The sequence below is a fragment of the Phycodurus eques genome, chromosome 10 (assembly GCF_024500275.1).
Source record: "Phycodurus eques isolate BA_2022a chromosome 10, UOR_Pequ_1.1, whole genome shotgun sequence".
In the NCBI taxonomy this organism is placed as follows: domain Eukaryota; kingdom Metazoa; phylum Chordata; class Actinopteri; order Syngnathiformes; family Syngnathidae; genus Phycodurus; species Phycodurus eques.
In genome coordinates this window covers 29,092,320-29,102,573 of record NC_084534.1, presented here as the reverse complement: position 1 = coordinate 29,102,573, position 10,254 = coordinate 29,092,320, and positions in this window count along the sequence as shown.

The following is a 10,254-nucleotide window of genomic DNA, read 5'->3' as shown; positions in this document are numbered from 1 at the left end:
AGGTAACTGGAGTACCTGGAGAAAACCCACACATGCCGGGCCGGATTTGAACCCGCAACCTCGCAGCTGTGAGGCAGATGTGCTAACCGGTCGTCCGCTGTGCCGCCACAATAGTTCATTGAAGAAAACCCCCCAAAACAACAGCAATACCGATAACAGAGAGTAGGAATATTGACGGATTGCCAATGCGACGACGTCACCTCTCGGCCCACCGGCCCCCATCCTGGCGCCACAGCCGGTAGAAACAAAAACCTCTTGTGTCGTTTTCTATTATCAAATGTTGAAACGTATTAGAAACAAGTTGTTTGATGTATCCAGTGAAGATACATTCCAGAGTTGAAAGTACAGTTTCATTTTTTGACACATCGTCACCCAGCGCAAAACCTGTGATTGGTCCAAATGACGATCTCGGAACTTTGTCTCAAAACATTACGGAGATGATAGTATCGTTTGCCTTTGATCACATCGTCCCTTGGCGAACATTGACAGCCCAACGCCAAGCTTTTTATTTTCGCCTGAACGCGAAAGCCGCTCATCTGCCACTACCAGGTTCTTCACGGCAAATGTACATGACAGAAGCGGAAAGCAGCGGGACCGTAGTAGTTATGTGAACAGAGCGACGACGCCCGACTCCGAAGTTGTGCCAACGTTGGATCTGACAGCTTCGACATCGGACGAGCGTTTCGTACGCACTCTACGAAACGCTCAAGCAGCTCCACGTGAACGATCCTTGTTTGAATAGCAGGTGAAACCTTGAATTCGTCCAATTTCAGCAGAGATGACCCAGGTGAGCGTTTTTATATCGAAGAAGAGCCAAACTGATACGCGTGTGGAAAACAAAGCTTTTCTTACCTTTTTTTTTTTTTTTTTTTTTTTAATTACAGCTTCACTCGATGCTAAACAACCGGGGAACAAAAGAGAAATAAACCCGATCCTCAAATTGTCGGTGTGGAAGCAGAAGAGATTTCGACGATATGTGAAGATTCCAACCAAGAACAACAAGAAAATACAGACGAGAAACAAGAACCGGATGAGGATGTGTTCCATAGGTAACCTTCAATCATATTTTTGGACAAAAAAAAACCCAAAAAAGTTTGAATGGAATGTTTTCCGTGGGTTGAAGAATAATTAACTACATTACCCACAAAGCTTTATCGTTTACGTCACTTCCATCCGTGCGTTAAAGACGGAAGTGGGGGAAAACAACTTTTTTGGATACATATATAAAACCCTCAAATGATAACCGTTGATGACTGGATGTTATTGTATGTGTTTAGTGTCACGTGAGGATGAAAAGTGATGCACATACGACCGTGCACGTCACGGCGTGCGAGTGCTTTTAGATGAAGTTGGTGGGTGCAAGGCTCTTGGAGTGCGGTTGATACGTTGGTTCTAACTAGTGGTCAGATGGACCAGACACAACTGGTTCTGTCGTTTTTGATGTTACATTGCGATCAGCGGTCGGTCTATCGGGCGAATTGCGTTTTAAATCACAGGTCTTTTCATGAGGCAATGCTACCATCTGGCGGTCAGTCGGGTGAATTGCCCTCTCTTTTTTTAATTGCGACCGGGTGCTGACCCTACTCGCTTCGGGTGATAGAATGCTGCCATCTGGTGGCCAGTCGGATGAATGGATTGGTGTTTTTTTTCGAAGCAGAATTTCCCCCTCGTCCATTTTTGTTGATGACTTCACCGGAAGACCCCGTCGGGGACTGAGGACATCGTTGCCAGCGGAGCGTGAGAGACTGAGAGACTGATTCGCGAGGGATTGACACGAAGAAATGCCGCTGAGCTAAACCAATAGCGACGTCGTGAGAGGATCATGTACACGCTTGAAATATATGTGGACTTCCCAGAACACGGTAATGTTTTATTTGTGTTACTACTGCACTTGCGCAATTTCATCAACTATTTTATCTATCTAATCAAAAACGGTTTCATTTTTCAGAAATACCTCAACCAACACTGTCTGAAGGAATCAATGTCGTGGAACCTCCACTGCATGAAAGCTTAGTATCCGTGTGTACGGACGGATGTTAGCGTGTTCTATATTCAACATATTATTCGCACCGTATAGCATTTCTTTCACATCTTTTGTTTTTGTTGTTGTTGTTGTGTTCACAATGGAAAACTATGAGACGGATATGGAGATAGACAATAATAGTCTTCATCCTGAAAGCATACCCCCTGAATTACAAGAGCTTGTGAATGACCTTTATGTCCCCAAAGTGTTCTGTAAATTGACTGTCTGTTGTCGTAATAGAGCGGCTCCAACTACCGGAGACAAATTCCTTGTGTGTTTTGGACATACTTGGCAAATAAAGATGATTCTGATTCTGATTCTGATTCTGATTCTGACCTGAACAATCCTGTGATACAACGAACCGACCCCTTTCAAATACTGGAGGAGGAGGAGGAGGATGAGGAGGATGATGATGATGATTTGGATCCCTTCATGGCAAGCAGACGTGGAAGACTCGGTAGATGTTTTTGAACCCTCTAGAAACAGCGTTGCGACGTCGAGAACAACCATCTCCCCCTTTTAGTGTTACACAACAAAATGTATCATTCCCACACTCTGAATTAACACAACACAACACATCTGCAATACTCACACCAATTCAATCGGACTACATTCCTGAAAGTCTAAACCGCACTTGTGGAACTCGAGACCCCAGCAATCCAAAACATACAGACACGAGGGGAAAGAGCCCGGGAAAGAGACTTCCTTATAACTGCAATCATTCTGGGAACCTCTTTAGTGGACTTTGGCGTCATTACCATCGATATAAACAATAGCAAATGGAGCTATAAAGCTACAATGAAAACGAAAGTGAACAGACCTAAAACTGTAAAAATAGCATAAAGGTAAAACGCAACAAATCGCAATACAATCATGAAAATGAACACGGAAATAAAACAGTTTGACTGTAGGTTAAACGGTCAATTGAATAGGAATGAAAAGCAAATGAGCCTGTTGTTCAAAACATAAAGGTTCTCTGCAGCCCTGAAGCATTCTTGCTTTTATTTTCATTCTTTGCACGTTACTGTACAGGTGCATCTCAATCAATTGCAATATTTTGATTGTCTTTTAATTTCAGTGTACCTGCATTCCTTGTAAAGGAGTTTCTACAGCCACATATTTGTTGGGGGGCCACTTAATCTTTGTATTTTGTTTTCAATTCATTTTATTGTGCGTTCAATACAAAATATGCATTTTATGAACAGATGGACAAAAAAATAAAAGAACCTTGCCATTCATGACATACTCTTTGAAAGAAAAATGTTATATCAGGATATATAACGGAATTATTTTATTCATTATATATTTTTCAATGAATGTGCCAATGAATCGGTTATCGGAATTTTATTCTGCCAAATATCGAAACTGGCATCAGCCTGAAAAGAGCTCTAGTATAAAGTTAATGGCACTCTGTGGTAGAGCTCTTTTCAGGCTGATGCCAGAGTCGAGTACTTCATGATTTTTTTTTTTTTAATATAGGTACATCTCAATAAATTTGAATATAGTTGGAAAGTTTTTCTTCCGTGCTCGTACAGTGATTAAACACTGAAGTACTTTTCACAGGGCAAATGCCAGCCTAATTTCTGCATTAAAAATCACTTTATTTCTTCAATTAATTCACTATTTCGTTTGACATTATATTTTAGTTTCGCAATATGTGGAATTGTTTTTATTTGCTATGTGCTACAATCATCAAAATAATACATATTTTAAATATGAAATACTTCACTCTGAGTGTGTGCAGTTCATAATTTCACTTTTTGAATTGAACTACCTAATAAAAGATTCACACTATTCACGTGTGAGCATGATTGACATGAACTCGTGAATGCCAGCGATGTGTGCGAGAACGTGATTGACGTGCTTGCGTGAAAGCATTTGAGTCGTTGAGAGCAAGACTCGCGCGTATGAGTGTTTGAGTGGTGTTAATGAGAGCGTTCGAGTAGTTAATGAGAGCACGACTCGTGTGTATGAGTGTTTGAGTGGTGTTAATGAGAGCAAGACTCGTGCGTATGAGAGCGTTTGAGTAGTGTTAGAGAGCATTTGAGTAGTTCATGAGAGCACGACTCCTGTGTATGAGTGTTTGAGTGGTGTTAATGAGAGCATTCGAGTAGTTAATGAGAGCACGACTCGTGCGTATGAGAGCATTTGAGTCGTTTTAATGAGAGCAAGACTTGTGTGCATGAGAGCGTTTGATTAGTGTTAATGAGAGCAAGACTCGTGCGTATGAGTGTTTGAGTAGTGTTAATGAGAGCGTTTGAGTAGTGTTAATGAGAGCAAGACTCGTGCGTAAGAGTGTTTGAGTAGTTTGTGTGTGTGAAAGCATTTGAACAGTAAGTGTGAGAGCTAATCCTGAATAATGCCCCTAACAGCCCCTCATAGTTGAACATTCTATTTCCAAAGGCAATGCAAACTTCACCCGATGCTTCATGGACACGGTTTACTTTGCTTCCTCCTTGTGCAGTTAGATGTGAAACTACTTTTATTAGTCCACTCTATGTTTAATGTTGCACCAACGGAGCGAGAAAAATTCCTGCTTGTCAATGCACCGTTTCCTGACAGTGGCAATAAAAGCCATTTGGATGTTTTGCTGCTAAAACTTGTCAAGGAAAACGTGGAAAAAACTTTGGTCAAGCTCCAATTGCAATTCGCATTCACTCACCGTCGGTCCGTCGAAGTCGCCATTGAAGTGGATTACACGCGCACTTGACTTGAGGCGGCCATCTTACTTGTGACCCTTGACCCTCGAAAGGAGGCGATACCTCCGAGTGCAGTAGCCACACATAACCAGAGGGGGCATACTACACACAAACTACCGTACGGACGGTCGGAGCTTCAACGGCAGAAATACAACAAATGTACAACTTCTGTCATGACTGATCTCAATTTCAACAATCTAATATTCATTTATTTCATTTTATTTATGCAGACAATAATCCAAAAGGGATTCATACAAAAGTCTCGTCCAGCAAAGATGATAGATTTGAGATCAAACAGGCTACTTTGCCATTTGAATGCAATTTTACGATGTTAAAATTGGTGATTTGCTCACAAAAAGGCGACATTAGACCACGAAAATGTTTTGTTTTTGTAGCAAACTCGGACATTGTGTGTGAAGTCTTGTCCGATTTTCCTCCCAACTTTTTGGGGACGTCATTTGGGAGGAAGACGAGGCCGCGGCGCAAATTGTCAGCTAAACTTTTATTGCACAACAAAAGATGACAAAGAGCATTTCTTCTTCTTCTTGACACAGGAGTTTGGTTTGGTCCACACGGGAATTAATGCAAAAAAAACCCAACAACAACGACGACGACTACAAAAATCAAATCAGATGTGAAAGGAAAGCAGCACACGTTAAGAATCTTGCTCTTTCTCTTTAAAAAAAAAAAATCCAGTTTCTGGCTTCAGTTTGAGATTTGCACTGAGGCACACACTGGACACTTAATTAGGTACACCAGCAAATTGGGAAATGCGTTCAAATATTTTGGACCAATAGCGTTTGAGAAATATCTTCTAATGGCAGGTGTACCTAATCAAGTGGCCTGTGGATGATAGCGGTAAGGTTTCCATAGCAACGACGATTAGGGCCACACATTGAAAATTGCATTATCCGAGTGAGGCTAAGCGGTGAAGAAAATGGATGGATGGGCTGTTTTTTTTGTTGGGGGGTGGGGGCAGTGAAATTATGAGTCAAGTCATATTTTAATTTTGTACTGACTTTTAACTATTTTACTTTTACTTACTTTAGATATGTTTGGGTGTGTCACTGTTACAAGAATGAAGTTGTAACTTTCAACTCAAGCGATCCGATTTCTTTTCGACTGCTTTGTCCTCGTCCTTGAGCCGTCACCTTACTGCGGCGGAGGGTTTGCGCGTCCCGATGATCCGAGTTGTCTCGGGTTTTATGCCCCTCGTTGGGTCAACCAGGGCAAACGGCTCCCGGGCGATGGACCAGACAAAGCACGGCTCCAAAAACACAAAGAACAATTCCGTCGTGGTTTTCCGTCGTCCGGATGGGGACTCACCAGCCCCCCCCTGTGGAGCCGGGCGAGGGACCAAGGGGGCTCGGGCGCAAAGCGAGGCGGGCGGCGACCGAAGGCGGTCCAATCTAGTGGTGGACCAGTTCTACACAATTGGCACGGTTCTGGAGGGTGCATGGGAGTGCGCCCAACCAGTCTACGTGTGTTTTGTGGACTTGGAGAAGGACGGCAACCGTGTCAACCGAGCACGCTCTGTTGCGTACGGTGTACCGGACCGCGCTGTTCGGTCCCTGTACGACCGGTGTCAGAGTGCGGTCCGCATTGCCGGCAATAAGTCGGAACCGTTGGACTCCGCCAAGGCTGCCCTTTGTCACCGATTCTGTTCATTACCTCCACGGACAGAATTTCTAGGCGCAGCCGAGGCGTTGAGGGGGTCCGGGTTGGTGACATCAGTATTACGTCTCTGCTTTTAGCAGATGATGTGGTTCTGGTGGCTTCATCGAGCCGTGATCTTCGACTCTCGCCGGAGTGTGAAGCGGTTGGGATGAGAATCAGCACCTCCAAATCTGAGACCGTGGTCTTCAGTCGGAAAAGGGTGGAGCGCCCCTCTGGGATGAGATCCTTTCCCCAAGTGGAGGAGTTCAAGTATCTCGGGGTCTTGTTCACGAGTGAGGGAAGAACGGAACGGGAGCTCGACATGCGGATCCGTGCGGTGATGCAGACTCCGTATCGGTCTGTCGGGGTGAAGAAGGATTCTCGATTTACCGATCGATCTCCATTCCTCCCCGCACCGATGGTCACCAGCTGTGGGTCATCTGATTAGGATGCCCCGCGGACGCCTCCCGGTGAGGTGTTCGGGTCACGTCCCGCCGGGAGGAGGCCCCGGGGACAGGCCGGAGAGACCATGTCTCACGGCTGGCCTGGGAGCACCTCGGGATCCCCTCGGAAGATCTGGAGGAAGTGGCTGGGGAGAGGGAAGTCTGAGCTTCCCTGCTGAGGCTGCTGCCCTCGCGACCCGACCTCGGACAAGCGGAAGAAAATGTATGGATGTAAAATCGATTTTGAACGCATTCATTTTCATATTATTAATTTGCTGCAGTTGAAGATTTTAAATTGTGGCCCGAATTAGAATGGTTTATTATTAGGACGCAGGAAATTAGAAATTGTTCACGCTAAAATCCATGAGATCATTTCAAATGTCAATACTTTAAGGACAAAAAACTTTTGCCTGCAGATAAAAGACCAAAACGCAGATTTGAAAAAAGTGTGAACACGATCAAAGAGATTTGCAAATTCCCAGCTCACTTGAATGCAGCACCGCACGTGAACACACAAAACAAAATCGGAATTTAAAAAAAAAAGTGTCTACAGTCTTAATCATCCCGTATAAAAAACAATAAATACATAAATAAAATAAACATTTTGTCATTTTGTCATTACCGGAATCAAGTCAGATTTTGTTGTGTGTGAATAAAGTCAAATAAATTGGGGGAGAAAAAAAATACTTTTTCTGGGGCGTGAAAGCAAGAAAGATGTAAAATTACAATAGGCAAAAGAAAAAAAAGAGGATAAAATATTTTGACTATTTTTGACTATAGTACTATTACGAGAAAAAAGTTGTATTCTTTTCTTTAAGTTAATACTTTGTTCAAGAATAGCCTGATATTTTTTTTATTTTTTTTTTAAATTAAAATTAAATTAATCGCATTTCAGTGGAGGAAGAACATTTTCAAGAAAAATACTTTCAAATGTTTTCAGTTGTATTCTTTTTGGAGAATATTTAGAATTTTGTTGTTGTTGAAGATGCCCTCACTGAGCCGAAAGTCCTCAAGGCGGTCGGGTCGGACAGTCTGCGCAATTTCTGTTCGGCCTCACGTGGAAGGCAGGCCCTGCCCTAAATAACCTCATTTCTCTGCCCTCCTTCTTGTTAAATATTAATTCCAGCTCATAATTCATCTTTGTTTTTTTTGGGTGTGAAAACAGGCACTCAAACTCCATTTTGTGCTTTGACACCATCACATAAACAATAAAAAAAAAACTAAAGGTGAACTAAGGCTTTGTTTGTTTTCTTTTACTTGGATTAATGAAACAAAAGAATATTTGCCCAAAGCAAAAAGTATCATAATAATAATAAAAATAAATTATATGGCGCCACAGGTTGTGGCAAGGCAACATCTACGTAGTGTTTTTTTCCCCCCCATCTTCTTCCCACACACGCACGCACGACATTGACTTTTGTGCAAAAATGATTTTTCGTTTTAAAAACAACGTGACCCTGTTAGGCTTGCTCGTCTCACTTCAATGTACAGGACTTCCTGTCAGCACACACGCACGCACGTCACGTCAGCCAATGAGAGACAGGCAGAAGGCCAGAAGGAATAATAATTAAAAAAAAATAAAAAAAAAATAAAAAAAAAAAAGCAATATACAAAGTACTCGGTGTGTGTGTGTGTGTATATACAAATTGACCTATTTGTACTTTTTTTTTTTTTTTTTAACCTAACCTCCATTTTTCTTCTGAAATCACCCGAACTGGCGCCCAAGCCTCGTCTCATATAAAAGTAGTGCTTTGGCGCCTTCTTGTGGCAACTTGGTGCCCAGGAACTATGTCAAAGTGACAGGAGTGTGATTTAAACAAGACTTTCACCAGTCTAGTGGAAAAGTGGTGCTTTGGCGCCATTTTGAGTCATTTATAGGAAACGGGGTGACTCGCAGTTTTTCAGTGTTCACGGCAGGGCTCCGGCGCCATCCCAGAGGGATTACTGTACACGATACAGAACATAATAAGTACTTATGTACACGTATATCCACAGGTCACAAGACGTTTGCCGTGTTTGGCACTGGGGGAAAACTTCCAGAAGAACGGAAAATGCACGAGAACCTTTGCATGTCAACTTCATTTGACCTTTTGGAAGCTGGAGAGTCACAACAGGTGTTGGATCAGAATTTAAATTGGTAAATATGTTGGTCATGAGTAGACCCACAAAACAGTCTCAAGAAGCCATATCAAAAAAACAAAAAAAATTAAATTTAAAAAAAGTTAGCCAGCCATTTTCATTTGAAGCAGCCATTTTAGGGGTCCTTCCAAAGTAAAAATCCTCCTGGAGGTTTTTGTCTGCTTGCTTACAAATCTGAAGCCTGTAAAATGGACATGCACAGCACTACATTTAGAGGATTTTGAGATTTGTTTTGTTTTCGAATTTGAAGCCATACCCCAAACCACCTCATTGTCTGCCCTAGATAAAAAAATAAAATAAAAAGTAGCCACTGAGGTGAAAGTGTCATTAGCAGAGAGACTGGAAGTGAACCAGAAAGGCGTAGAAGTCAATGTGCTGGGGAGGTTGCCATGGACAAAACACCTGTTGTGAATTTAGCCGTTCAGTATTGAAACATTCCAGAGTTGGAAATGTGCGTTCAAATGTTGAAAGATCAAATTAAGTTCCCCTGTAAAGGTCGTAGTGCATTTTAGCTTCATCCAGAAATTTCAAACCCAAGCCCAATTTCAAATTTTTTTGAGCAGTGCATATATGCGTGTGTATATATATATATATATATATATATATATATATACACATATATACATATATATACACATATATACATATACACATATATACATATACATACACATATATACATATACATATATATACACATATATATATATATACATATATATACACATATATATATATATATATATATATATATATATATACATATATATACACATACACATATATATATATATACATATATATACACATATATATATATATATACATATATATAGACATATAGAGACTCTAAATTGCCCGTAGGCATGACTGTGAGTGCGAATGGTTGTCTGTGTCTATGTGCCCTGCGATTGGCTGGCAACCAGTTCAGGGTGTGCCCCACCTCCTGCCCGATGACAGCTGGGTTAGGCTCCAGCGCGCCCGCGACCCGCGTGAGGAGAAGCGGCTCAGAAAATGGATGGATGGATATACACATATATACACATATACATATATACATATACATATATATATATATACATATACACATATACATATACATACATATACATATATATATATACATATACACATACATATATATATATACATATACACATATATATATATACATATATATATATATATATATATATATATACGTATGTATATATATACGTATGTATATATATATATATATACGTATGTATATATATATATATATATATATATATATATATCTACACACACACAC